Source organism: Boleophthalmus pectinirostris, unplaced genomic scaffold, assembly GCF_026225935.1.
Source record: "Boleophthalmus pectinirostris isolate CB_2022bp ecotype Guang Dong unplaced genomic scaffold, ASM2622593v1 HiC_scaffold_15, whole genome shotgun sequence".
NCBI lineage: Eukaryota > Metazoa > Chordata > Actinopteri > Gobiiformes > Gobiidae > Boleophthalmus > Boleophthalmus pectinirostris.
In genome coordinates this window covers 5,614,292-5,627,790 of record NW_026571070.1, presented here as the reverse complement: position 1 = coordinate 5,627,790, position 13,499 = coordinate 5,614,292, and positions in this window count along the sequence as shown.

The window sequence follows — 13,499 nt, the reverse complement described above, 5'->3', positions numbered from 1 at the left end:
TCCAACAGATCAGTGTGTGGATGCAAAACAACTTTCTCCAGCTAAACTCTGACAAGACTGAAGTCATAGTGTTTGGTCCACAGAAACAAAGGGACAGTGTCAGCAGTCACCTCCAGTCTCTCTCTCTAAAACCTTCAAATCAGGCAAGAAATCTAGGGGTAATAATGGACTCAGACTTGAACTTTAACAGCCACATCAAATCAATAACATCCGCAGCCTTTTACCATCTAAAAAACATAGCAAAAATCAAAGGTTTACTGTCTAAATCAGACTTGGAGAAACTTATCCATGCGTTTGTCTCCAGTAGGTTAGATACTGTAATGTTCTGCTCACTGGTCTCTCCAAACGAGCTGTGAGACGCTGCAGAACATCCAGAACATCCAGAACATCCAGAACATCCAGAACGCTGCAGCTCGGGTCCTTACTCGAACTAGGAAGTACGAGCACATAAGTCCTGTGCTCAGGTCTCTGCACTGGCTTCCTGTGCCTCAGAGACTTTAAAGCAGCTCTGCTTGTACAAGTGTCTCCATGGCCGAGCACCAAAGTCCATCTGTGACATGTTAGTGTCATATGAACATCTCACACTCTGAGGAGCTCAGGGACCAACCTCCTGCTGGTGCCCAGAGTCACGACTAAACAAGGGGAGTCAGAGTTTCAGGTTCATGCAGCTAAAACCTGGAACAGTCTGAACATGTGAGACAGACTCTTCTGTGACGCTGTTTAAATCCAGACTCAAAACATTTCTGTTTAACTGTGCAAATAACTGAAAGGTTTTCATTCCGCACTCTTCTCTCCAATTTATGTCTCTCTTTTTTAATTTTAATCTTCATGATTATTTATGTTTTGATTTGTTTTTATTATGATTTTAATGTATTTCTTATTCTGTAAAGCACTTTGAATTACTTTGTGTACGAATTGTGCTGTACAAATAAACTTGATGATGATGATGATGACGAAGACAGACATCGAGAATTTAAAGCTGGAACAAAGAGAATGTTTGGTGAATTTTATGAAGGGGAAATTCGTTATTGCCCTTCTTCCTACGGGATTTGGGAAAAAGCTTAATATACCATAAAACCACCTGTAATTGAATAAATGTAAGGTAGAACTGTTTAATGTCACACTGTGGAACATTCCAGACAGAGCAATGACATCTCCATAGAAACAAGCAGGTGACAGACTCCCAACTAAAAAAGTTACATAGCACACCTTTAACACGACAGAAGTATGTTTTGGTTCTGACTCTCAGCATTTTACCTTAAATTTTGACGGTGATGATTTTAGTTGAAAAAGCAACTTTGCATGTATGTCTATGGAGAAAAGTTTGGCAGTTACCATGGTGGCACAGTGATCACATTAGTAAGCACAGTCTGATAATTTTTTTTAGTCTGAAGAAAAAAAAAAAAAAGTATATTTATATTTATATGGATGGATGCCAAAAAAAAATAAAAAAATCTCAACAATACAAGAGAGCACATTTTCAGGAGCCTGTGGTCAATACAAGTGTTCATGGTCCTGTTTAGGAGTTTGATTTTTAACACACACACACACAAAACAAAGAAACTGTCGGCAAATGCTAACTAGTTTGAGACTATAATTTTATGTAGTTCCAGTTCAAACTAGATTGTGTTAAAATAAAGCTCAGTAAACAAAGCTGTGGAGATGGATGGAGATGAAGCCAGACATTCTGTGTTGGAACAAAGAGAATGTTTGGTGAATTTTATAAAGGGAAAAGACGTTATTGTCCTTCTTCCTGTGGGATTTGGGAAAAGATTAATATACCAGTTAGCCCCATTAGTGGTGCATTACATATGAGCTCGGTCAAGCAGAAGTAAACAGCAAGGCCAAAAATTCAAGTTAATTCATCTGATATAAAAATGTATTGAACAGATACATATGTACTCTAGTTTATGAAACTGTTGACCTTTTTTCTGTACCATTTTTGGTTCTAAAGTTACATATGTTTTAAACAGACCATGTATGAAACATGGAACAAAAAATATTTCCCAAATTTCAAAGACCTGAAAATCATGTAAATAAATGGATGTATTTCATCATATCTTGTGTTATTTGATCTTTGACCTGTTGATGAAGGTACATGAAGAAAAAAAAAAAGTATTTAAAATTATAAAAATTTGCTTGGAAGGACTGACATATTTTATAGAAATAGTTTCCTTTCATTTTGAAGTAATATTAAAGTATTCAGAAGAAAGAAGTTGACAAATGATGTAAAATCCTGCACCTTCTACTTGTTTGCACAATTTTCCCTCTGTTACTTTTCCCTCCATTACCATGAACTTTCTTAATAAAAAATCTCATGACTCAAAAAGTAAGAGGTTTTTCAATCTAATCTTGTACCATATGGTATAAAACTATATGAAGCAAATATTCAAACCAGTTTGTTAAGGATATGTAAGTGAGAACCAAGAGTTATCACTGTTTGGATTTATTGCCCAAAAAGTGCTGCATATTTCATTCCCTCCGTTACCGACATGAGTTTTAAAAATATTTTGTCAACAACTTGAAAGAATATCACAGGTTTAACTTGACCCTGTTGGAGTGTAACTCTTTCCTACATTCTGATACTTTACTTATTTCAATAGTTCCTCTAGTTTCTGAATAAGAGACATTTGAATGTAAAAAATCTGCCAGTTTCCCTCCGTTACCACTTGACCAGACCCATAAGTCACGACCAAATAGCAGCGATTGGTTAAATAAAAAAAAGTACTCGCCTACTGTTGAGCGAATGAATCCTAATGCTGCGAGGTCAGACAGTTTCCATGAACAACTTTTTCACAACCTAAAGTGAATTCTCCATGACTTTAAAGCACCTACATGTGTAGAACTGATCAGACTTTTAGACCCTTTCCTCTCGCCTTATGGTTTGGTATTATTTTTTTAACATTCAAAATCCTGTCAGTGCATTTATTGTCGTCCCGTTTAAACAAAAGGCGCAAACGTTCAGAAATAATCATAATAGCCTCATGAGAACTTAACCGAACGCTGTAGTTGCATGAAAGAGATACTAAAATTCCATGACTTTTCCAAAACTTTCATTGAATTTAGCCGACAGAGCTGTGGGCGGGGTTAGGGGGTAGGTGAAAACTGAAATCTGACCTCACCTTACCTCAATCAGATACAGGTAAAAATAAACAACTGAATTTGTAGATTTGAGGACCTTAAGTAACAAATTAATTGCGTGCGTAGTTTGAAGCTCACTCCACTGACCTTCGCCTCTCCTCTGCTCATTGTTATTATTAATCCAGTCCGACCAAAACACGCCGACTTATTTTGAAGCAAACACAAAACATTATTTCCCAGTTTCTCTTTGGCGACCTTCGACCCGCAGCCCACCTCTTCAGAGAAATCAATGAGGGCGAGTTTGGTTTAAATCCACTCCACGTGACCCCGGTGACCTCCAGAGCACCGGCTTCTGCAAACGTCTTATTATGAATCGAAGTTAAGCACAAAAAGAGATTCTTCTATTATCCTTCCGAGCCGTAAGTCCTTGTTATTACATTCTGCAAAAAGCGAGTTAAGTTCAAGGTTTCTCGCCAACACAATGAGAATTTTAAGTGACTCTGAATCTTAACAGCGCTCGCTCAAATCGGAGATTCCTGATGTATTTTCAGTTTCAGTTTATTTTTTCCTATGGATGTTTTAAAAGCTCGTGTAAGAGTTTGAAGGCTGAAAATTATAAGCCAACGTGAATATACTGAAAAGCAATAAAAATATATAAATAGTGCTCTTTAAAAAAAAAAAAAATTAATAATATAATTAGTACTTTTCCAGTCTCTTTACAGTTTTAAACATTATGCATTGGTGAGATAATATCTGGCACAAGGACACATAGTAAGCAGAAGAATTTATTTAATAGTAAGCAAAATTATTTTATTTTTTTTAACACTGAGTCATGAAAAAAAAAAAAAAAAAGATTACATATATAAATAGTCAAAATTACTCAAGTTGTGGAGTTTTTGTGTGTGTGTGTGAGATTAAAGCTGCATTGTGTAATGTTTTGTTGGGGGTCAGTCACTTGTGCTTGTTTCTATGGAGATGTCATTGCTCTACCTGGAATGTTCCACAGTGTGACATTAAACAGCTCTACTTTACATTTATTCAGTTACAGGTGGTTTTTTTATCGCTCAAAAATACCAAGAAAAACAAGCGTTCTGACTGTGAGCGGGGTCGACTCTCCACAGATCTGATCTGTAACTTGGTCTGGTTTGGTTTCAATGAATATAAAAATGTTTAATACCCGACTGTGTTTTCACTCTCGTCTTTTAGTGATTCCTATCTCACTCTCTCTTTTCAATCTGGTACATGTTTATTGTGAGTAGGTGACCTGTTTTTTTTTTTTTTTTTTTTTTTTCTCTCTATTTATTTATTTATTTATTTAATTTTTATTTATTTTTCTATAATTTATTTATTTATTTATTTATTTTACGTATTTCTTTGTGTGTGTGTGTGTTTTACTCAGCTTTTTGTCTTTATTTAAATATTTTATCCTTACTATGCTGATACTTGGAAATTATTAAGAAAAGTTTGGAAAAAATAAATTAAATTAATAATAATAATAATAATAATAATAATAATAATAATAATAATAATAATAATAATAATGCAATACTGTGAAACATTACAGACAAAGCAATAACATATCTATGGAGAAAAGCGGTTGACGGATCCTCTACTGGAAAAGTTACACAATGCACCTTTAAGAACGACCTATTTCAGTGTTTATAAAGCACATTTAAAATATAGTCACCAGTGCTCAAGGTGATATACAAATAAAACATGACTAATTAAAAAAAAAAGAAAAAATGCATGCATGTACATATTTACAAATATGTATAAGTGTGTGTGTATTGTGGGATTATAATTTGAAATTGTGGAAAAAAATTAAATTGAAATTGATAATAACAATGATAACAGCTATACATTCATTTCTTTATTTAGAATATGTTTTACTTTTTACAGTGTAGGATTGAGCACCTTCCACATACATGTCCAACTGCAGGTGATCAAAGACGACTCCTACACACACACACACGCACACACACACACACGCACACACACACACACACACACACACACACACACACACACGCCGTGTAAGTGACAGACTCTGACAGTTTGTGTTATGGCTGTGAAAATATGCACTGAGCAGATATGACAGAAATGTATGAAAAATGCTCCAATATTTATACAATGTTTTATTTATTTCATAGATTATGTGCATTTGTGTGTGCGTGTGTGTGCGTGTGTGTGTGTGTGTGTGTGTGTGTGCGTGTGTGTGTGTGTGTGTGTGTGTGTGTGTGTGTGTGTGTGTGCGTGTGTGTGTGTAGAGCACCTTTCTGACTGTATATACTGTACTGTATCTGTCCATATCTGTTTACTGTAAAGCTCTGATGGAAATAATGTAAACTTTTTTGTCTCCTGCTTTTCCTACTACTACTACTACTACTACTACCAACACTACAACACAAAGTATTATTATTACTACTACTACTGCTATAACCACTACTGCTACTACTGCCACAACAATTACTATAACTACAACAAATCATATTCCTACTACTACCACTTTTACTACTACTACTACTACAGATCATATTACAACTACAAATCATATTCCTCCTCCTCCTACTACAACTACTACTAATACTACTACTACTACTATCATATTCCTACTACTATTACTACAACAAATCACACTACTACTACTGTTCCTACTACTACAAAAATCATACTACTACTACTACTACTACTGCTACTACAAATCATATTCCTACTACTACTACTACTACAACTACAAATCATGTTACTAGTACAACTACTACAAATGATATTACTACTACTACTTCTACCACAAATCATATTCCTACTACTACAACAAATCACTACTACTACTACTACTACTACTACTACTACTACTACTACTACTACTACTACTACTACTACTACTACTACTACTACTACTACTACTACTACTACTACTATAAATCCTATTAGGAGTACTACTACTACTACCAGTACCACAAATCATTTTCCTATTTTGACTAAAACTTTGATTACGACAAGATCTCTGCTGGAGCTGAACAAAACTACTACTACTACTACTACTACTACTACTACTACTACTACTACTACTACTACTTCTACTACTACTAATAGAACCAACATTGCCACTACTGCTGCTATTACTAAGTAAAAAAATAAATAAATAAATAAAAAGAAAAGAGAACGTACAGAGAGTTCTTTATTAAATCTACCTGTAAATGCAGACTCCACGTTACATATTGGATTTGTAGTACTTCTGTCAGTAATATTATAAGTGTTGTATGCGTTTTCATGAATCGATACGCGGCGGTGCAGAGTGGAGACAACATGCTTTTAAGATCTGCATTTGTAATCGGAGAGAACTGTTACCTGAGCACGTGCACGTCTGTATGCACCACAACGATTTACAGACCAGAGACAAAGACTTATATGAGTATTTAATGTATGACAATAGTAAAGAAATCCAAAAAAATTATGTCTAAACACACTGCCTTGGAATTTTGAAAGGTTCTATGTTTTGGGTAGTTCTGAGATATTGACGTTTGTTTTTGTTTTTTTTTTTTTTGTTTTAGTAGTAGGTTATTGTGTCATTTTACAGGACTACAAAACAAAACATAGTCTACAACCCCGTGAATTATGACCGAAAGGGTTTAGGCCGAAGTAAAAAGTATTTGTAATGCCAAACCCGATTAAAGACCGAGTCCAAACACCTTCAAGATCTAGACAAGACCGAGTCCAAGCACCTTCGACCCGAGACAAGACCGAGTCCAAATGCCTTCAAGACCAAGTCCAAATGTGGTCGAGTCCGAGACAAGACCGAGTCCAAACGCCTTCAAGACCGAGACAAGACCAAGTCCAAACGACTTCAAGACCAAGTCCAAATGTGGTCGAGTCCGAGACAAGACCGAGTCCAAACGCCTTCAAGACCGAGACAAGACCGAGTCCAAATGCCTTCAAGACCGAGACAAGACAGAGTCCAAATGTGGTCGAGTCCAAAACAAGACCGAGTCCAAACAACTTCAAGACCGAAACAAGACCAGGTCCAAACGCCAACAAGACCGAGTCCAAATGTGGTCGAGTCCGAGACAAGACCGAGTCCAAACGCCTTCAAGACCAAGTCCAAATGTGGTCAAGTTCGAGACAAGACCGAGTCCAAACGCCTTCAAGACCGAGACAAGACCGAGTCCAGAAACGCCTTCAAGACCGAAACAAGACCGAGTCCAAACGCCATCAAGACCGAGTCCAAATGTGGTCAAGACCGAGACAAGACTGAAACCAAATGCCTTCAAGACTGAGACAAAATTTTGTCCAAATGCCTTAAAAAATTCTATTTTCCAATTCCAATTTCCACTGTGGAATAATCAAAACAGTAATATCTCCATGGAGACAAGCAGCAGACTCAAGAAAAGTTACACAGTGCACCTTTAAAGTGAACTGAAGCTGCTTTTTTGCTACTAAACTGTATATGAGGTTTGAAAAGCATTGTCTACAGTTCCTTTTGTGTCAAATTTTGTGAAAATTATGTAAATTTGCAGTGTTGTTTTGTCAAAAACAGAGAAAGGCTTAATGTGTGCTCCTCTAGTGGTCACTACACTTTCAAGTAAGTTTCAAGAAATGTAGTTGTGGGAGGAGTGTAGCTGTTTGTTTTGCTTTTTTTCCTCATTAAAAACTCTCCAAACTCCCTCGATAAAGTCTACAAAAGATACTCAGGAACAAGAATATATGAGTAACCCAGATAGGACCTTATAGGGTAATTCTAAGGGGATTTTTAATAACAACTTTTAAAGGGCAGGGAGCACTCATAAATCAGTTTGTTAAAGGTCCTGTAACATTTTTTCCCCGAGTATTTTAACAAAATTTGTCTTACTCTAGTACAGATATAGAGTAAAAGCAGCTCTTGGGGTCAAAGTCTGCTGTGTATTTCTGCATCTGATTATGGCGTTGTAGTCGAGACCAAGACCTGTCCGAGACCAAAGGGTCCTGAGACCAGACAAGACCAAGACCTCTGAGGGTTGAGACTGAGACAAGCCCGAGACCAAATCAAGATCGTCTTTGTAATTTTTGACATTTATTTGTATTTTATAGTTGTTTTAGCACGTATATATATATATATATATATATATATATATATATATATATATATATATATATTATATATATATATATTTTTTTTTTTTTTTTTTTATAAATCTGTCTCCATTTAATCATGCATCGAGTGTCAGACCTCGAGACAAGACCGAGTCAAAGTGCCTCCAAGACCGAGACAAGACCGACTCTAAAAGCCTAAAGAACTGAGACAAGACCAAGTCCAAATGTGGTCAAGTCCGAGACAAGACCGAGTCCAAATGCCTCCAAGATCAAGACAAGACTGAGTCCAAGCGCCTTCAAGACCGAGACAAGACCAAGACCAAACGCCTTCAAGACTGAGACAAAACTGAGTCAAAACGCCTTCAAGACTAAGACCAAGACCAAGCACCTTCAAGATCTAGACAAGACCAGGTCCAAGTGTAGTCGAGTCCAAGACAAGACCGAGTCCAAACGCCTTCGAGCCTGAGACAAGACTGAGTCTAAACAGCTTCAAGACCGAGACAAGCCTAGTCCAATCGCCTTCAAGACTGAGACAAGACCGAGTCCAAGCGCCTTCAAGACCGAGTCCAAGCACCTTCAAGACCGGGACAAGACCGAGTCCAGGCACCTTCAAGACTGAGTCCAAGCGCCTTCAAGACTGAGACAAGACCGAGTCCAAGCGCCTTCAAGACCGAGTCCAAGCGCCTTCAAGACCGGGACAAGACCGAGTCCAAGCGCCTTCAAGACCGAGTCCAAGCACCTTCAAGACCAAGTCCAAGCGCCTTCAAGACCGAGTCCAAGCGCCTTCAAGACTGAGACAAGACCGAGTCCAAGCGCCTTCAAGACCGGGACAAGACCGAGTCCAAGCACCTTCAAGACCGAGACAAGACCGAGTCCAAGCACCTTCAAGACCGAGTCCAAGCACCTTCAAGACCGAGACAAGACCGAGTCCAAGCACCTTCAAGACCGAGTCCAAGCGCCTTCAAGACTGAGACAAGACCGAGTCCAAGCACCTTCAAGACTGAAGTCCAAGCACCTTCAAGACCGAGTCCAAGCGCCTTCAAGACCGAGACAAGACCGAGTCCAAGCGCCTTCAAGACAGATCGAGTCCAAGCGCCTTCAAGACCGGACAAGATCGAGTCCAAGCACCTTCAAGACTGAGACAAGACCGAGTCCAAGCGCCTTCAAGACTGAGACAAGACCGAGTCCAAGCGCCTTCAAGATCGAGTCCAAGCGCCTTCAAGACCGAAACAAGACCAAGTCCAAACGCCTTCAAGACCAAGAAAAGCCTGAAAAAACTCCGCAGTGGTCTCTGAAAGTTGTGAAAAGTGTTTATAAACTCTTTGTGGTGAATAATTAGCCTCCTCTGAATACACAGGGTGAGTGAGGAATAACTTTCGACCGCTGCCAATCGTTTAAAATGATCTAGTTCTGATTTTCAGTTGTAAAAATCTCACACAGAACCTTTACCTCGACAGAAATCCACCACCATGTTGCATTACGGGTAAAATCGGAGCAGAGAGTGGATAAGAGTCCGTTTGTTGTTATATCTGCAGAGTGGAGGTCATTATATCCCCCTCCCGCTGAGAGGTCAAAGGCTAGGCTCATGTTACTCCAAACGAGGTGACTTTGAGCTCAGGTAAACCACGATCTCTAACCTCTCCAGAGCTTTAATGTGTGGAGATGAAACCACGTGGAAAAAAGAGAGAGAATACAGAAGACATGAAGGGGCTGTCTTTTCCAGGACTAAAATGTGAATAAATAGTGTAGATACATTGATAGAATCGCAATGCTCCTGAATTTCTCTTGACCTAGAGGAGGGCGTCTTCTTGCTCTTTTCCATCGGAATGTTCTTTCTTTGATTCTAATATTTCACTTGCCTGAGCAGCCGGACACTTCTACGTTTTGTTCGAATCCAGAAGGGAACTGAACGGGACAAAAGAGCGTGAAAAACGTCCGACCAAATTTCAGACGATCCAACCTCAGCTGCGAATTTATAGCACGTGTCTCACAAAAACAGAAAACATCTCCTCTTCAAAATTCTCGTAACATTCAGAACAAAGCATACAACTTCTTTTACATGAAATAAGTAATAATTTGGTGCTTCAATTGTTGATTCTGTAAAAAAAAACACTCTTGCCCCGTCCACACTAGTACGTATCCGGGTCGTTTTCGTTGTGGATGCAGTGTTCGTCCACACTAATCTGACGGAAAACAGTCCAGAGACAGAACGATCTGGTGCCGCCAGCTCCCACGAATTCATTTGAGAACAGATCTGAGCAGACACCGTGTGGATACGCTGACGTAGGTCTATGCACCCCGAAGTAATTCACCGCCAAAACACTAAGAGGCTAGAATATATGTCCGTTCATATATACGGTCTGTGTGTACGACCTGCAGATGTATCATCTCTGAAAAGTTTAACATGAACCACCTCCAACGCGATAGAAACACAGAACAGACTCACCATCAGCAGAACACCCCTCTGTCACAGAAACAACACTCATATTCCACTGAGTCGTGTCCTTTAGTCCGACAGAAGCTGAACCGCATCAGCGCACAATAGCGAGCTGTTTTTTTAACACTTAGTTTATGCAAATGAGCCATGCAGTTTTAAGTTTAGTGTGGGAAATATTATGTGTTAATTCACCTAATATTATGGACTTTGGAATGACAACAGGGTGGAAAACACGTATGACTATCTATAGGTCTATATAACATGTTTTTCTGTACTTTGAGTGCCATAAAGAACATGTTTTTCTGGACTTTGAGTGCCACGAAGCAGAAAAACTGACATATGTGGACCCCGTGGCATGTTCCCACCCATGATAAGGTGCACTGGGTCAGCAGTATTGTTCATTTTCTTGCTGTATATGCTAAATCAACAAGTTAATGTTTTGTCAAGATGTAGTATAAAGCTACCCCTGATTTTGAGTTGGTCAGAGACGTCGTTCCGGGGTGGCAGTTGTACTTGGTAATCAGCTTGAATCTCTCTTAATGGAAATGCTGAAATAAAGTGGCCTGTTCTCTCGGATTCTCCATCTCCTGTGCTTCTTTTTAGGACACGCATTGAACCTTCCGAAAAAACCCACATTAGTTTCTGTAAAACGAAAACAAATATGCTCAGAGTTGTGTGGACAGGGAAGACTTGCGGACACAGAAACAACGTGTTTGGATGCAAATCGTACAGTGATACGCAGATTTGTTTCAGTGTAAACGAAGTCTCTGTTTCTCAGTGTTTGATGTAGATTTTGCCATGTTTGTTTTTCACGTAAACAGAGCATGTGTCTCTGATTGGTTGATCCGTCCGTCAGTCATGCCCTCTGAAATCAGGGAGACAGGATTTAGCTCCAGATCCACTCGTGATCCTAAATAATTAACATTATGCCATAAAACATATTTATCTCCATGAAGAATGTGCAGTGACGTGCGGTGGGGTAGTGGGGCTGTGTGACTCGTGACGTCATCGATGTGATGAATCCCCCCTCCTCATTACTCAGAATGATACAGGATCATGTTATTAACATAAACGTTGTTTATAATCATCTACAGAACATAAATCACAGACGACAACAAAAACACATGAACCAGGACTGAACAGGAATTAAACAGAACTAAACCAGATCTAAAACAGGTCTAAAACAGGACTAAACCAGGTCTAAAACAGGACTAAACCAGGACTAAACCAGGACTGAACAGGATAAAAAAATAAAATAAAAATACTAAACCAGGTCTAAACCAGGAATAAACCAGGACTAAACCAGAACTAAAACAGGACTAAACCAGGGCTACACCAAGCCTAAAATAGGACTAAAACAGGAGTAAAACGGGACTAAACCAGGTCTAAAACAGGACTAAACCAGGTCTAAAACAGGACTAAACCAGGACTGAACAGGATAAAAAAATAAAATAAATACTAAACCAGGTCTAAACCAGGAATAAACCAGGACTAAACCAGGACTAAACCAGGTCTAAACCAGAACTAAAACAGGACTAAACCAGGGCTACACCAAGCCTAAAATAGGACTAAAACAGGAGTAAAACGGGACTAAACCAGGTCTAAAACAGGACTAAACCAGGTCTAAAACAGGACTAAACCAGGACTGAACAGGATAAAAAAATAAAATAAATACTAAACCAGGTCTAAACCAGGAATAAACCAGGACTAAACCAGGACTAAACCAGGTCTAAACCAGAACTAAAACAGGACTAAACCAGGGCTACACCAAGCCTAAAATAGGACTAAAACAGGAGTAAAACGGGACTAAACCAGGTCTAAAACAGGACTAAACCAGGTCTAAAACAGGATAAAAAAAAAAAAAAAACTAAAACAGGACTAAACCACATCTAAACCAGGACTAAACCAGGTCTAAACCAGGACAAAACCAGAACTAAAACAGGACTAAACCAGGGCTACGCCAAGCCTAAAATAGGACTAAAACAAGAGTAAAAACGGGACTAAACCAGGTCTAAACAGGACTAAACCAGGTCTAAAACAGGACTAAACCAGGACTGAACAGGATAAAAAATAAAATAAATACTAAACCAGGTCTAAACCAGGAATAAACCAGTACTAAACCAGGACTAAACCAGGTCTAAACCAGAACTAAAACAGGACTAAACCAGGCTACACCAGCCTAAAATAGGACTAAAACAGGAGTAAAACGGGACTAAACCAGGTCTAAAACAGGACTAAACCAGGACTGAAACAGGATAAAAAAATAAATAAAACTAAAAAGGACTAAACCACATCTAAACCAGGACTAAACCAGGTCTAAACCAGGACAAAACCAGAACTAAAACAGGACTAAACCAGGGCTACGCCAAGCCTAAAATAGGACTAAAACAAGAGTAAAACGGGACTAAACCAGGTCTAAAACAGGACTAAACCAGGTCTAAAACAGGACTAAACCAGGACTGAACAGGATAAAAAAATTAAAAAATACTAAACCAGGTCTAAACCAGGAATAAACCAGAACTAAACCAGGACTAAACCAGGTCTAAACCAGAACTAAAACAGGACTAAACCAGGGCTACACAAGCCTAAAATAGGACTAAAACAGGAGTAAAACGGGACTAAACCAGGTCTAAAAAAACAGGACTAAACCAGGACTGAACAGGATAAAAAAAAAATAAATACTAAAACAGGACTAAACCACATCTAAACCAGGACTAAACCAGGTCTAAACCAGGACAAACCAGAACTAAAACAGGACTAAACCAGGGCTACGACCAAGCCTAAAATAGGACTAAAACAGGAGTAAAACGGACTAAAACCAGGTTAAAACAGGACTAAACCAGGTCTAAAACAGGACTAAACCAGGACTAAACAGGATAAAAAAAAAAAAAAATACTAAAACAGGACTAAA